The sequence below is a fragment of the Benincasa hispida genome, chromosome 12, assembly GCF_009727055.1.
Source record: "Benincasa hispida cultivar B227 chromosome 12, ASM972705v1, whole genome shotgun sequence".
Classification (NCBI taxonomy): Eukaryota; Viridiplantae; Streptophyta; class Magnoliopsida; order Cucurbitales; family Cucurbitaceae; genus Benincasa; species Benincasa hispida.
This window is the reverse complement of record NC_052360.1, coordinates 28,151,847-28,168,838: the sequence shown is the minus strand read 5'-3', so window position 1 is coordinate 28,168,838 and position 16,992 is coordinate 28,151,847. Positions and strand designations below refer to the sequence as shown.

The 16,992-nt window shown below is 31.0% G+C and overlaps 1 long non-coding RNA gene and 1 other non-coding gene across 2 annotated transcripts; one reads left to right on the top strand and one right to left on the bottom strand.

Annotated features, from left to right (window-relative positions):
• The first annotated feature begins 9,779 nt into the window (after nt 1-9,779).
• TRNAS-AGA lies at nt 9,780-9,861 on the top strand. The gene has a single exon. It is a non-coding gene; the product is annotated as a tRNA-Ser (tRNA).
• A 4,792-nt stretch (nt 9,862-14,653) lies between these two features.
• LOC120068029 lies at nt 14,654-16,439 on the bottom strand. The gene is made up of 4 exons (XR_005479073.1): nt 15,995-16,439; nt 15,834-15,905; nt 15,680-15,754; nt 14,654-14,901 (listed from the first exon to the last, which is right to left on the bottom strand). It is a non-coding gene; the product is annotated as an uncharacterized LOC120068029 (long non-coding RNA).
• Between the last annotated feature and the right edge of the window lie 553 nt (nt 16,440-16,992).

Here is a 16,992-nt window from a genome sequence, read left to right as displayed (position 1 = left end):
CTATAGTATACGAATAAGGTTGGATGCCTTATTCTGATAACACTATTGGATGTGGCCCACTCTGTAGTTATTACAATTTTTTGTAAAGTGCTATGAACAAAGTAATCCCGATTCGTTCATGTATTGACATGATGAGTGGGAGCATCCAATGCAATGAGTTTCCATAAGATCGGACCAAGAAATAAGTCCCTCTTATTTTATATTATTTAAAGACTGACTATTTTCGCCTAGATGACCTAGGTAACTCGATCTTAATCCTGAGCTAACTATGAACTTCTATTTATTCTGGATTATTCTTAGATTTGCATAGGTTTGCATAGGTAAGGGTTAGCTCAATAGCGCCGGCTCAATAAGCCTCCCATTTCAGGGGTAAGACCGGGTAGATAGTTGATAGCTGGGGATATAGGGTGTAGTAAGAAATTCACGCTTACCCGATTTAGGGATAGAAGAAAGGTCGTACTCTTAAGTACTGAATCCAGGTCTTGAACAAGGGACCATACCCTCTCATTGGCCCGAAAGGGATCCCGTTTAGTGATTAGATCACAAACCAATTGTTCATTAGAGGATCAGTGGAACTTAAGAAGCAAGATGTAATATCGAGGGTAAAACAACATATTGAACCAGTCGTTATTATGAACAACTTGTGAAGGGTCAACTTACTGATTATGGTTAAATCAAGTGGACACAAATATATCTACAGTGAGAAGAGTGCAGCTATTGAGCTATAGTGGTGTGACTTGATAGTTAACGAATACTGGTTAATGTGATTTAAAGAGTTTTAGCCAATTAATATTAAAGCGTTGGAGCTCATGATCTGTAGATCCATAAGGTCCCTCTACTAGCTCGTAAAACATGAACACCTTAAATTAATAAATTGAGTGAATTTGGAATGATATCAATTTGAATGGTTCAAATTGAATTTCAAATTCAAATTAAGGTTTGTAAATTATATTTGATATAATTAATTAACGTTTAATTTATCAAAATTAAATGAAATTGGAGAGTTTAACATTTAAATATTGATTAAAACATTAATTACATGAATAGGATTCATGTTTTTAACTTAGGTATGTGATTAATTTAATATTTGATATTAAATTTTTATTTTATTAATTAAATATGTTTAATTAATTAAAAATCAAATTAATTTTAATTTCAAATCAATTTGAGAAATTGGATTTTAATTTTGGATTTAATTAATTGCGAATTAATTAAATTTAGTTTTTAATTAATTAAAGATAAATTAATTGAAATTCAAAAACCTTAATAGTGGATTTATCCACATTTTTTGAAAGCATGAGATGGTTTTATTCTAATATACACACCTAGCACTATTTTGAGTGAAACTTGAGGTGGCTTTTAGCTGGATCTACATACCTGCAGGTAGAAGAAGATTAAATAGCTCTCCATTTTTGCTGAAGAGAAGTTAAGGTATCAAAATGGTTTCTGCTGCAACTTTCATCTTCACTTGAAAACTCACCCATTTTTTCTTTTACAAATTCACTCCAATCTGAGTTCCACCACTCAAATTCAAGGCTAAGAATAGTAGAGAAGATCTCTTGGTGGTTCACTGTTGAATTGGAGCTGGATTCACATGAAGAGCAGCTTGGAATTAGGAGAATTCATCAAAGGTATGTTGCTAAGAAACCGTCTTCTTAAGTTTCTGTTTAAGCATGCTTTTAGAACTCGAATTAAATGTAATTAGAGTGCTTATTGATTATGTTTACTTCCATTGCATGCTAGTAGATCCTAACACTATTCTGATAGACTTGATGGTCCATAACCCTTCATTTAGGTGGTCCTAGTACAAACTTGATGGACAGAACTAAAACTTTTAAAAATTCCATAGCCCTTCCTTTGGGTGGTCCCGGTATGGACTTGATGGATAATTGTAAAATTTTCATAGCTAAGTTTTTTAGTGGTTTGTCTTTGACAAACTTGATTAAGTTGGTCCTAGTATGGACTAGATGTGAAGTTTTCATAGCTCAACTTTTTAGTGGTCTATTGTGGTAGACTTGATGAAGCAATTAACGTGATTGTGAATGTGTGACCGACTTTTATGGAAAAGTTTAAGGGTCTTTTAGTAGAGTTTCACGTTGACTTGAGGTTCTATGTGTATAGCCTTAAATAGCATGCTTTATCACGAAATCGATGGAAATTTAAGGAGTAAAACGTGTTCAAGAGGTAACTCACTTTCTCTAGTAAAATTATTGCCATACTTCATTATGTACCAATTCAAATCGTAAGATATTGATGTTTAAGTTTGTTCTCCAATCTTTGCTCATAAACATTTTTAAAGTTTTCAAGTTTTCAAGTTTCTTAAACTTTTTTCTCTTGTTGCTTTGCTATACTAGTCATTTGTGGGGGATTGTTAGAAATGACTTTGGGCCAGGACCTATAGCAAACACAAAAGTGGAAAAACTAGTCATTTATGATCATTGAAAACTAGTCGTTTATAGTCATTGGAAACTAGCCATTTATAGCCGTTGAGAACTAGCCGTTACGTTTTCTTGTCCTTTTCTTCTTCCTCATCTTCTTTATAAAGAAGAAAGTTTTGCAAGATCAAGGTAGAAATTCTTTGTTTTCAAGATTGCTAACCTTTACTTCTTCTCTCTACTATTTTCTAAGCCATTTTTCATCAACTCCAACCCGATCTCTGATGAGTGCACGTCAAAGATCGAGAGTTGTGTCAACCTTGGGGAGCAATCAGCTTTGGCGATTTAGCACCAAGATTGCGCTGATCTTGCTTTCAAGACAGTGGATTTATCCGTAGCACAATGATCGACATTTGATTTCAACAATAACATCCACTTGTTGTGGTATAGATAACATATAAAACTCTTCTAAAGTATGTAATATATAAGATCAAGTATATAAGACAGTCTCAATTAGTGAGTGATCAAATCTTTCTCTTCGTACAATTGTTTGCTTATTTTGTTTTTGTTTTTTTTTTTTTTAAATTTTGTTTTGTTTTAGTTGTGAGTGACCAAATCTTTCTGTTCATACAATTGTTTGCTTGTTTTGTTTTTTTAACCATGCTCATGTTGTATCATATTTTCTATTCTAAGACTAAGAGAGTATGATCTCAACCAATTAAAAACCTCATATTGGCCAGTTCTATAATAACCCAAATTAAGATTTAGACATTTGTTTCAAAGTTCACATGATTAGATTTTGACAAATAGCATCATACAAAATAATATGTAAGATACAAATAAACCACATTTCTACAACTGAAACTTGCTTTTGGACTGGTTGCTGAATTCGTTGTTATCATCTAATGAAAAATAAAAGTTCAAACAAAAAGCTCTCAAATTCGTCACTTTAAACGAGAACTAACAAAATAAATTACAATCTTCTCACTATTATCTTAGAACTTACAGATACAGATGTCGAACCTTCTGAGCATCTCATACAATCTCTTAAAGCATATAAAATCTTTTAAGAAAAAAAAAAGTTTATAAAATTACAAGACCAAGAAATTTAAAACCTAGGTGTGTTACATAAACATATTATATCACGTGCTAAAAATATAGAGAAGATCATAATACAAAACATAACTAGACCTCCAAAAGTTGGGATAAACTTCAACCTGCCAAATTTGGGTATTAGTGATGACACTGGTGGAGTTCTTTTACCATGTAATTGGCCAAATATTCCTGCACTTCCTGTACCAAAATGACCGTATATAATTCAAACTTAATTGTAGAGTTTGTTGTAAACTTTTAAATATGATATGCAATGCATCTTATTTATATAAAATGAACAAAAAAAAAAGATGTAAATTAAATATAAAATGACATTATTTAGTAAGTATGATAAATTGATAATAAGACTTTCATGAGTTGGATAACCATGTTTTCTTCTCATAAATCAATTTCATCCATTTATTTTAACATTAATGAATTTATGAAATAAGTTGTTTCTCGATTAATGCTTTCAAAGTAATGAATTTTGAGTGTTTTATGATTAATCTCTCTATCATTTGTATCATTTTTAAAATTACCTAAACAACTTTGAAAGTCATCTACCTCACTTCCACTATGTTGTCGTGCCTACCACCACCCTCTGTCGGCTAACTCCAACCACCACCACCACCACCACCGTTGCCAACCAACTAGAACCACCGGCACCACCTTTGATCACTGTCGACGACTAACTCGGGCCACTACCACCACCGATCACCTCCGATAACCACCATCACTAATTCCAACAGCGACCACCCAAAATGACCAATTCTGACAACCATTATTTTAATTTTTATTTCATAAATTTTATAATCATTCTTTATAGTAATTTGATAGTAATAAAAATACTTTTAATATATAATAAACTAAACAAACTTATATATAAAAATATTTTTGAAAACAAAATTGCCAAACATATAAATGGTATTATTTTAAACAGTTTTTACTAAAAGTAATTAGATGCAAATGAATTTTTGAAAAATATTTTTTTTTCGAAGTCAATCCAAATATGTCCTTATCAAGATTTGAAACTTCAAGGAGCACAATCTTCCTTAAACCATCACAAGTAGAATGCCAAAATTGTGTTTTGTTTAATTTTTTTGAATGTTTATATATATATTTTTAGAAAGGATAACCAAATATATAAGTGTTCTTATTTTGAATTTTTTTTTTTTTTTTAAGTATCTAAATGAAAATGAGTTTTTAAAATATAAGTGTTCTTATTTATTTATTTTATTTTTTTTTAAGTATCTGAATGAAAATGAGTTTTTAAAAAATATATTTTCTTAGTTAATGAGGTATGACTTAACCATGAAAAAGTTCCAAATTGGCGATTGAGAAATATGTATGTTTAGGTTTATAATTTGGTAATTTAAGATAGGAAGAGTGTGGACCAAGTAAAGAACCAAACTTAGGCCACAAGTTTCCAAATAAGAAGGCAATTGGTATGGGGGATATAGAATTTTGGTAGTTTAGGCCTCTCTTCAAGTACCAAAAAGGTTGAAAAAAATTGAAAAGAAAGAGAAGAAAATAGTTTTATTTGCAAAAGCGATCAAAATTTATTCTCAATCCAAGAGTCCATCCATTAAATTAAAAGTGGAACGATATATGAACCCTAAATTTTAAAATATTATATTTTTACTCATGAATTATGAATTAGTTTCCATAGGATTCATAGAGTTCAAAATATTACATTTATACCTTTGAACTCTAATTTTAATATCTATTTGGTCACTAGAATTATTAATTTTACACTTTTGCTCTTAGAGTAACCAACACTTATTTTTAGTCAATTGGTGTTAATTTTTTTCTTCAAAAACATCATCCACTATCACTACATTCATCTGATCTTTGTTGTTCTTATTTCTTGTTCGCTCAACAAATTCCTCTCCTACTCTGTCGCATAATCAAATAGTAATTTCTTTATTGGAGGGACAAACACACATGATTCTTGTTTAGATATGTATTTTAGAGTTACTTTTGAATCACTAGGTTGTAGAGCTCCAATACCAAGCCCGACTCAGTATTTCTCAATGCGTATAATTCCTTCCGCTCGAATTGATGTCCCGAAGCTCGATGATAATAAATAATGGTTAATTCAAAATGGGGGATTGCAACCATTTAAAGACTACAAGGATATAAGTTGAGCAAGTTGAAAATTAATGAATGTGACTTTAACCAACCTTGTAGTTTAAGGGTGGTTTGTGCAATTTTTTCAATAAATTTATATTTATCAAACCTTGTAATTAAATTTAAATTTTATTATTAAAAATATGACCTACAATTGCTTACAAGACATAAAATTCTATTTTTTTTAAATATGACCAACATAATTTAATTTCTATGGTTAGGAGAAAGTTAGAATAAGTCTCTATGGTTTATAAATAGAATTTAGTCACTATAATTTGGTAAAACCTTTATAAATAGTTCCTATATCAGGGACTATATTTTAGAATTTTATCAAACCAATGGACTCAATCTAATTTTATCCGAATTATATGAACTAAATTCTAACTTTTAAAATCATAAAGACGGAACTCTAACTTTCTTCAAATCATAGAAACCAAATTTATAATTTAACCAAAAAGAAACATAAATCATAAAAATGACAAAATTATTGCACTTGTTAAAGGATCAGACATGCGCCCAAGGAAACTACACTATAAGAATGTCTTGAAAAAATTATCAATTATTTATACGGATTTGAAATTTCGAGGCACAACCCTCCTTAAACGATCATAAGTAAATATTAAAAGTATGTTTGGTTAAACTTTTTAAGTATTTATTATCTATAAAATGTAACAAATTAAAGTATATAATTATTTTATTTTAAGCATTTTTTATAAAAACAATTTAAATAAAATGACTTTCTCAAAAAAAATATTTTTTTCTTGATCAATCCAAATAGATGTATGACCTAATCTTGAAAAAGTAGACCGAGTTTAAAAGTTCCAAATGGGTGATTGAGAAATATGTTTATTAGGTTTTTTATTTGATAATTTAAGATAGCAAGAGTGTGGACCAAGTAAAGAACCAAACTTAGGCTACAAAAAAAAATTCCATGTAAGAAGGTAATTGGAATGGGAATATATAACTATCCCTAATAAAGGTCCTATATTACATTTATATTCAGCTTTTTCATTATTTATAAGAATGTCAAAGTGATTTCTTAATTATACAAATTTCATCACCCAATTATTTTTTTTGTCCTCAACCTACTATCAATTACACGTTTTTTTTTTTATTTCAATTAAAATGTCCCTTGATTCAAGCGCAATCTTTAATTAAATTAAAGTATTTTTTTCAAATATTTCAATTAAACCAAAGTCTTCAATTTTCTCCATCTTTCTTCTCCATTTTCTCCGACTTCTCATATCTCATCCACAACCTCTGATTCCCAAATATATTGCAAAAAGAAAACCTACAACACAAATCCTCACCGGCGACCACATTTGTGAGCAGTAGATGGTGCGCGAGTAGCGGTGGCCGGGGATCGACGAACAAGCTGGAAGGTGGTTTCTTCATGAAGAGAGACAGTAAGAGCCGACTCGATCGACCAAACAGTGGTTTCTTCATGCAGACCTTCAACCGTCCGTTTCTTCATTGACGGCAAACGGTAACACAACTCGGACAATGGTCGACACTTGATGGTTAGCGCGAAGATAATTGATTAAAAGATTGAAGGTCCAAAATGATTTTTGTCCCACTTTTTAAAATTTAAGAATTTTGACCTCTTACTTACTTGATCGCATCATCATCAATCTTTAATTTTGAAATTAATTTATTATTATATTTTATTACTCAAAATTGATTACAATTTTCATTCTTGAAATTAATTATTTATTTTGATTTTTTTTTGTACCATCAGAACAGAGTTTTATTGCAAAAGTAATCAAACTTTATTTTCAATTGAGGAGCCTACCAATTAAAGTTGAAAGTGGAGAATTTCATCCTAGATTGAAAATGTGTTTGTGAGTTAAATGAGTTTAGTTTTTATTTGAGTTTACGTTTATTAATTTTACACTTTTAATCTGGAATAACTTAACACTTTATTTATTTGAGTTTTATTGCAAGAGTTATTAATTTTATACTTTTGATCTTGAATAATTAACACTTACTTATAGTCATTGGTATTAATTTTCAATTGATTAACTTCAAACAATTATGAAGTGGATTTTTCAATTAAAAAATGTTTAAGCTAATTTAATTATAATTAATTTGTAGAAATTAATAAAAGTAGACTTTTAGTGAAAACGTTTGGATCACAATTATTGTTCCATGTGTATGAATATTAAATATCTGCAATTTAAATGTCTGTGTTTGGATTTACAGAATAATTAATGTTGGAAGTAAATGATTGTGTTTGACTTACCAATTTTGTATATAGAAACTAGAATTAAATAATTATTTAATTAAATGTAAGATAACATGTAATGTAGTCATAATTAATTTAATTATTTAATATATTGTTATATTGATTAAGTATTTAATCACTTAAAATATTAATAAATGAATATTTTTAATTAAACATTACTTAAATTAATTTATTTAATTAATAAAAAAAAAATTAAATAAATAAATTTATTAGAATATTAATAATTTAATAAAATTTTATATTAAATGGTTAAGATAACATAAAATATCAATGATAAGTCTAATAATATATTTATTTTAACAATGAATTAAAATTAATAGTAATTATTAATTGATTAATTAATAAATTCTACAAGTATGGAGGGTATTAAAAAACCATATCAGATGGGTATTCTGACACTACAAGAATATTTGTCTTGTCCAATGAAACTTTTTCCGATGCTTTTAAAAGTGTCTGGAAAAGGTCATTTCAATTAACTACAATAATATTTTCTTAAAAAATTATATGTTCGTAATTAACTTTGTGAAACTAAGTTGCATGTTATGTAAGAAAACCAATTAAACTTAAAAGTTTTGATTTTTGTTTATTTACTTAAATTTGCAAGATTCAAGTAGGTTTCAACGGTTGGTTTAGAAAGAATTAACAGTTTAATTTTCAGTAAATCAGAAAAGTTTTATATGAAAAAAGACCATTCCCAAACCAAAATCTTAAGACCTCGAGAACAACAGCAAAAAAAAAATTGTAAAATTTTGAAACTTTTCTTGACACCAAACCAAATTGACGTTAGGAAAGGTCCTCTCACGACGTTAAATTGTTCGAATTTGGCGTCAAGAAAGATTTTCCCTCCTTGTCCCCACATATCCAACCCTTTGTATGTAGAAAAGTGGCGTCAACATAAAGTATTTCTCTTGATGCCATAAACCAATTTTGACATCGTGAAAGGTGACTTTTGTCGACACTACCATTTTCACGTTGGTATATCTCCTCTCAATTCCAACTGTTGTGAGATCAATTTTTTCCGATAAGGAAACTTATTTGCATCGGGATGGGGTTTCCCGGCAACCTTGTCGACAGTTAAAAAAAGTCGAGAAAGGCTTTCTCACACTTTTTTTTTTCTTTTTCTAACAATTTTTTTTCTTTTTTCAATGGTAAAAATATAATCCCTTGCAGTGAAACAAACAAATATATTAAATATCCGTTGAAATTGTGAGATTCCCTGACAATATCTGTGAAACGAACATGCCCTTATAGTAAACTACAAGACACACGTGAACAAAAATAACCCCACACTTTTGCAGATAATTTCAAAAGTACCCAATTTTTTTCTAACTTGTTAGAGTGCTCTAATTCAGCACTTAATCTATTAATAAAGACTCAATCTTTTCTTAAGAAACACAAATCAGATTAAAATATTTTCCAGAAAAAGTTAGTTTAATCAAACAACAATGCAGTGTGTGAAACGACCTCATCTTCATTGACTTTTATTCTGTCATTTCAGATATGGGATCGGAGAAAAATCTAGAGTTGTTTAAATTAACTAAGAAAAAAAATATTTTTTGAAAAATCATTTTATTTAAATCCATTAGATAAAAACGGTCTCAATAATACATCTTGAAAGCATTTCAAAAGCTATTTTGAGTAATTGTAAAACACTTTTTTTTTAAAAAAATGACTTATTTTTAAAATTAAATACTTGAAAAGTTAAAGCAAATACATCCCGAATTAAGTTGTCAAAATAAATTTGAAAAAAAAAACTCAATAGAAGAATAGATAAAGAAGAAAGAAGAAAAAGAGAGTCAAGAAGAACGGGCGTTAGTCGTCAAAATCAACACTGCTATTAATCTTGGTAAATTTGTTAGTTTGTTAAATGAATAAAAATAAAGTATTATTTAAATATATAATTATAATAATTAAAAATTTAATTTAAGCATCATCAAGTGGGCGTGCCGGAGTGGTTATCGGGCATGACTAGAAATCATGTGGGCTCTGCCCGCGCAGGTTCGAATCCTGCCGCTCACGCTTTTATTTATTTATTTATCATCTTTTTTAAGAAATTATATAGTGTCTCGTTTATAAATTTGGGGTTTTTTTTTTTTATGCTTTCAACTGATTTTAACTTTTTGGGTGCTACAAATTTAATTAGTGGACAAATTTGACTATTAATAACACTGTAAAAAAAATGTAATTTTCAATAAAAAATTGGCTCCACCGCCGTTGTTGGGATGATGTCAATTTTATACCAAATATATGTTCTATAATTCATAAGATGTTTTTGAGAATAATTTTTCAATGTTTTTTTAAACGAAAGTCTACCGTAAAGTAAGAATCTACGGTATATTTTTTAAAGTTTAAGGTAAAATAGTAATATTTATTTTTTAAAGTTTAAAGTTTAAAGTAAATTTGTAATATTTATCTAAGTTTAAATATAATTTAATGAAATTAAAAATTATTAAAATATTGATGAGGAGAATTATAGGATAATCAGTATATTTAGGTATTTGTTTAGTTGTTAATTTAGATTAATTAGTTAATTATGTTATTTTGTTGTTAGGCTATAAATAGCCAATTTAAGATTTTAATTAGAAACTTTTGATTACCCACTTAAATATGGAATATTTGGTTCTTTGAGGGAGCTCTCTCTTCTAGGATTTCTTTGTTTGGCTATGGATTTAACCTGATTACCTTTTTCCAGTGCTTGTATCAAAGCCTACCAACTCAAAGAGTCGAAAGAAAAAGCGTCCTTGTATCACTTCGAACTCCAGGACCAGTTTCATTTTTTAAATATGATGAGGAGAATTATAAGATAATTAATATATTTAAGTTTAATATATTTTAGTTGTTAATTTAGGTTGATTAGTTAATTATGTTATTTTGTTGTTAGGCTATAAATAACCCATTTAGGGTTGTAATTAGAAGCTTTAGATTATCTATTTCATAGAATATTGTTTTCTTGAAGAGTTCCTCTCTTTAAGGATGGATTTTACCTGTTTGGCCATGGATTTGATTTAAATATCTCAACCTGCTACACTAAATTAACACAAGTTAACTTCTAAGTTGTGGTGGATCTTTTCCAAAAATTTAACAAATTCAAATAACAGATTTGTTGTTTATATATCTAACCCTAAAAGGCCAAAGAAAAATTAACAAATTTAAATCCTAGGTTATTACATTAAACATTCCAGATGTAGCCTTCTTGTAACCATTATTTATTATTTATTGAATCAATCATCAGAAATAGTCTTCTCAACTTTTTCATCTTTCATAATTAACACTTTTTTTAGAACTAGTTACAATAGTCTTTTTCAATAATCTTTTTCAATCCATCCACCAACATTTACATAACAATTTAACTTTTTCTAATTATCAATTGTTTTGGACTTTCTCGTTGAAATCTTGGGCAATTAACACTGAGATTCTATCAATGTTTTAAAATATTAGGTAATTTTTTCAAATTTTATATCAAATCTTACCTAATTTTTCAAATCTTTCCAAGTTTTGCCCAAAAAATAAGATTTGAGAGATAACCTCGGTATATCTTGGAAAATTAACAGATTATATATATTTGGATTTTCTTAGTAAAATCTCGACCAATTAACACTGGCATTCTTTATATTTTTCCAAATTTTAATTTTTTTTATTTGCAAATTTTGATCTTTTACAAAATTTAGAAATCACAGTGTACTTGAGATCTATATGAAAATTCATATTTGGTAAATTCATTTGAAAATTTAGAAATTCATATAATTGTTGAAACATAAATTAAGAAAAATATTTGAAAATTTATGTAAAAATTTGATATAAGATTTACAAAAAATAATCCGTTGGAGAAAAATCGAAAAGATGCAAAATTTGATATAAAATTTGAAAAATTATATAATATTTGAAAAAATTAATAGAATCCCAAGGTTAATATTGCCCAACATTTCACCAAAACAATCAATAAGATATTAAAAGTTATTTTTTTTTAACTAAATCTGATTGATCTTGCTCGAAATAAACTGAGAAAAAAGTTTCTAAAAACGTGCTAGTTTTGAAAAGTAAAAACTTGATAGCCTTATTTTTAACTATTTCCCAACATATTACTAATAGTAATAACATTTCAAACGAACACTTTGCCCACATGATAGAAAGTGTAACTAAATATCTTTCTATATCTTCTAAATTTTTAATCTCTAATTTTGCGATATCCAATTTGAATTAATTTTATCTTTTCGTTTTCTTTACCTTCCTTTATTTCCAAAAACTAAAATTTTATTTTTTAGAATTTTATCTTCCGAATTCATAAACATATCTTGATCTACCTTTCATTGCAAGCAAATGATTTTTCACACTCCCTTGGGGCCCAAACCCAAAACTCAAGATTGAAGTACATAAAAGAGGCTTCCGACACCAAATTTTTCAATGTGGGATTCTCTAACTAAAATGTTCATTCCCTCTTGTTTTGAAAGTTAAATTTTCACCCAACAATTCCCAGTTGGAAATTTAATCAAAAAGAGAAAGAGAGAAAAAGATTTCATCGAGTAATTTTAGTCTATACAACACTATGTATAAGCAAAGGTGTCTTACGACTTGAACCTTTACATAGTGTAGATGCTTCAGAATTTACTAGAGTAACCCTTGGTTTTGAACTTTATCTCTAACAGCATCTCACACAGAGTGTTATTAGGGTGTCGTATGAAAGCTCGTGCTTTAAGGCCTAGCACGTGTATCCCGGTTTAGTGAATGCTTTAGAGAGTTTTCCTAAAAACTCCATAGGAAGCGGCCCTCATTCTGCATTCACACAGGTGAGTCTATTAAGAGTACTCTTGTAGCTAGGTACCCCACTTGTCATCAAGTATAGATCTCATTAAAAACTAAGTTCAACCTTTCTTATGCTTCAGGATATCATGCTCAGACTTTAAGTCATAGGAATGAAACTTTGTGTTTGGTTTAGCATGACTTACTATACATCACTCGTGATCAATTATTATCCATTGAACCTATTTCTTAGGATCTCCAGTCTACAGGTTGGGTTTTCCTCACTGTGATTCATCTTTTTATAGGCATGAGTCACATCCTTTCTGAGGTTCTGAAAACCTTTTCTCTGGCTAGTCCTTTCGTCAAATGATCTACCATTTCATCAGTCTGTATGTGATCCACTCTAACTGCACCAGTAGTGAGAAACTCTCTAATGGCACTGTGCTTATGACGTATTTGACGTCTCTTTCCATTGTAGTAACGGTTCTGAACTTTTGCGAATACTGTAGTACTATCGTAATGGATCAATATGGTTGGTACCAGCTTTTTCTATAAAGGAATCTCTTATAGCAGACTTCTAAGCCAGCCTGCTTCTTCACTAGCTGTCGCTAATGCTATCATTTTTTACTCCATTGTAGATTGGACTAAAATAATATGTTTTTTGGACTTCCAAAAGACAACTCCGCTAGCTATATTAAAGATATAGCCACTTGTAACCTTTGAATCAACCGAAAGAGAGTTCCAATAAGTGAGTCCATCTCATCATTTATGGCTTCTTGCCATAGGTTGGCATCTACAGAGGACAGGGAAGCTTTCAGATCTTTAAGGTCTTCTTTTACATTGTAGGTCAGGAAGCCATTTTCAAAATCTTTGGTGATTCTAGCTCTTTTGCTTCTTCTAGGTTCTGGGTCAATTTCCTTAAGATTTCTAACTAGGGTTATACCACTTGATCCAGATCCCTACTATTCCTTGATTTAAAAGGAAATCTATCTTCAAAGAAGTCGGCATCATTTGACTCAATGATCATTTGGTTCCCTAGATCATAGAACCTGTAGGTTTTACTATTTAAGGCATAACCTATAAAGATATATTCGTAAGCTCTACTAGCCAACTTTCTCCTTTTTGGGTCTGGAATCCTTACAAAGGCTAGACAACACCAAGTTCTAAAGTAGGACAAGTTTGATTTCTTATTCTTGAGAATTTCGTAAGGTGAAGTTTTGTTTTTAGATTTTGGGATTCTATTTAGGACATAACACACGGTAAGGATGATTTCACCCCACCAATAAGACGCGACTCTTGAACTAAGTAAAATAGCAACTACTAGCTCAACTAAAGTTCTAGTTTTCCTTTCAGCTTTTCCGTTCATTTCAGGAGAATAAGGTGTAGTCTTTTCGTGTATTATTCCATGTGAGTTAAAGAACTCATTAAAACTGTCCAAGTCGTACTCGATTTCCCTATCACTACGAAGTCTTTTAACCTTTCTATTAAACTGATTCTCTATTTCAGAAACAAAAAGTTTGAAAAAGCATCACTTTTATTTTTCAGCAAGTATACAAAAGTAAAACCAAAGCAGTCGTCAATAAAAGTAATGAAATATCTTTTACTGTTCCTAGTTAAGATGCCATCAAATTCACAAACATCAGAATGAATCAAATCTAGAGGCTCATAACTTCTAAGTACAGATTTTTGCGGAGTTTTAGTAATTTTAGCCTAACTACAATACTCGCATTTATCAAAATCATTCGTGGATAACTTATGTATCATTTCAAGCCTAATCATGTTACTAATTAAATTCTTATTCACTGATACATTTAATTCTTTTTTTTTTTTTGTTATTTTAATTTTGTATATCCATATTCTTCTTGTTAGCCCTCTTGATATTTAGTTGTCACGATCAGGAGCATTCTAGCAGTTTGGCATGGTTGATTTGTGTTTTCGTATGTTATGTTCTTGGTTTTTAGCACTTGGAGTGTAACGACCCGACCCCTTAGGACTTAGGTTAGGTCATTACTAAAATAAATGCATGCATAGGATTTGAAACGACGCTCAATTATGTTGAAATAGATGCTAAATAGACAAGAGAAGTTTAAAAGCCATTTATTAAATACAATTATTAAAACAATAATAAGGTACCCATAATTCGTAAAGACTATTAAAAATATATAAAAAAAACAATCCTTAATAAGAAGATTCAAACAGTAAAACTAAACATTAAGGGAAAAATAAGGACTCTAAATTTCATGATGCGGAAGCGTAAAAACTAGTCCCAGTGGCACGATCACGAACTCCGTTGTGCGATCGCCAGTGCATCTCTAACCTTACCTGAAACATCAATATAAGAAAGAATGAGTATGAAATACTCTGTAAGTAACCCTATCACTGGGGTCAGACTAGGCATCTATGTCCTCTAGATACCTACCTATGGCACATATACACACATGAAACAGGTAAGAGACTGAGTCCTATCCTACTGTAGTTAAGTATGCCCACTACGTCAGGTGAATCCCGTAGAAAACACAAACTGGTGAATCCCGAAGGAAACACAAACTGATGAATCCCGAAGGAAACACAAACTGATGAATCCTGAAGGAAACACAAAACTGGTGAATCCCAAAGGAAACACAAAATTGGTGAATTCCGAAGGAAACACAAAACTGGTAAATCTCGAAGGAAACACAAACTGGTGAGCATCTAACTAATCAAAGAGGACATTCACACAGTCTCAACATTCCAAAATAAACACCTTACGAATCTATGACATACATGTAATCCTCGATACCATGACTCTACCACATACACATAATCCTCAACAACATATTCTACAACATTCATGTATACCTTAACATCATAGATCCACATCATACAAGTATGCCTCAATATTAGCAGATCAAATACCAATATATGGAAACACATACCACCTCATACTAATAATCAAGTGCCTAGGTGTATATTTAAACAAATCAGAACTCGTGCTAGAACATACTTTGATTCAGGTCGTACTATCAATCAACATGCTAACATTTACCATAACATACACTCATCATGCTAGCATAAAACTAAAGCTTGGCCCGTGGACAGTTCCAGTGGTAAGATTACTTACCTCAAACGAAACTCTACGGATAACAAAAATCAGACGGCCAAACTATGGCAACAACTCGAAGTAGCGATCCTAATTCTGAAAACAACTCAAATAATTTCAGTTCAACCATAACAGTGAAACTTCGGACCCAAGTCCAAAATATCCAAAAACTTACCCAAAGGATGAAGATCACTTCCAACCTCCCTTGACGACGCTCCCTCTAAGTCCAAGCTTTGCTAAAACTCACCTTCAAATAAAAACCCAACAACTATGAATCAAGATGACGAAACCCAACATTAATGGCTAGGAGATCGAACTGAACTACCTCAACCTTACCTAGAACAGATCCGATGGCGACAAGGTAAACGACCGACGACGGATCTGGGTCTGGCGAAACGTGAAGAGGCGGTAGTTGATCGGGTCTGGGCCTATGAGGCGCGAGGGAGCGGCGGCTGGACGGATCGAACAAACGACGAGCTAGGCTGAAGGCTTGAAACGATGGGTTTCCGGCAAAGCGGCAGTAGACGAACAAAAACGACGCCCTCAGCTGGGCAACGCGGTCGCGAATGGAGGAGAAATCGGTTGGACGAGCGGCGATGACTTCGAATCTGAGCAACGAATAAGGCACGGCGGCGATCTGATGAGGCAGTGAAGGGAGTCGCGGCGTTCGCGGGATTGGACAGTGAACGGAGGCGGCGTGCGCCTGGGAGGAAAGAAGAAAGAAAATCGAAGGGAGGGGGGTGGTGTTGTCGTGCGAGGAAGAAGAAGAAGAAAGGTTGGTGGGTTTTTTTAAAAAAAAAATAATAATAATAAATATAATAACTAAAAAAGGAAGGTATAATTATAATTAATTTCTTTTCGTTTCGAAAGGAAATTAATTCCTGCCATAACATTCACATTGAAATTCAAAATTGAATAATTTTCCACCAAAACTTAAATTCTCGAATTTATACTTGAGATCCAAAATTTCAAAAATGCCCTTCGACTAAGCAATTATTGAATTTCCAAATAATAATGTTACTGAAATTACATTACTAAATAAAAATGTGCGAGGTGTTACATTCTTCCCCACTAAAAGAACTTTCGTCCTCGAAAGTTAAAACACTCCGGGTGTTACATTCTTCCCTCCTCAAGGAACTTTCACCCTCGAAAGTTCATTTTTGAAAAAGCTCTGGGTACTGGGCTTTCATCTCATCTTCTCGCTCTTAGATAGTCTCCTTGAACTGGTGATTCTGCCACACAACTTTCACAAAAAAAATTTCCCGGCGATGCAATGTCTTTACTTCTCTGGCGAGGATCTCGACAAGTTTCTCTTCGTAGCTCAAGTTTTCATT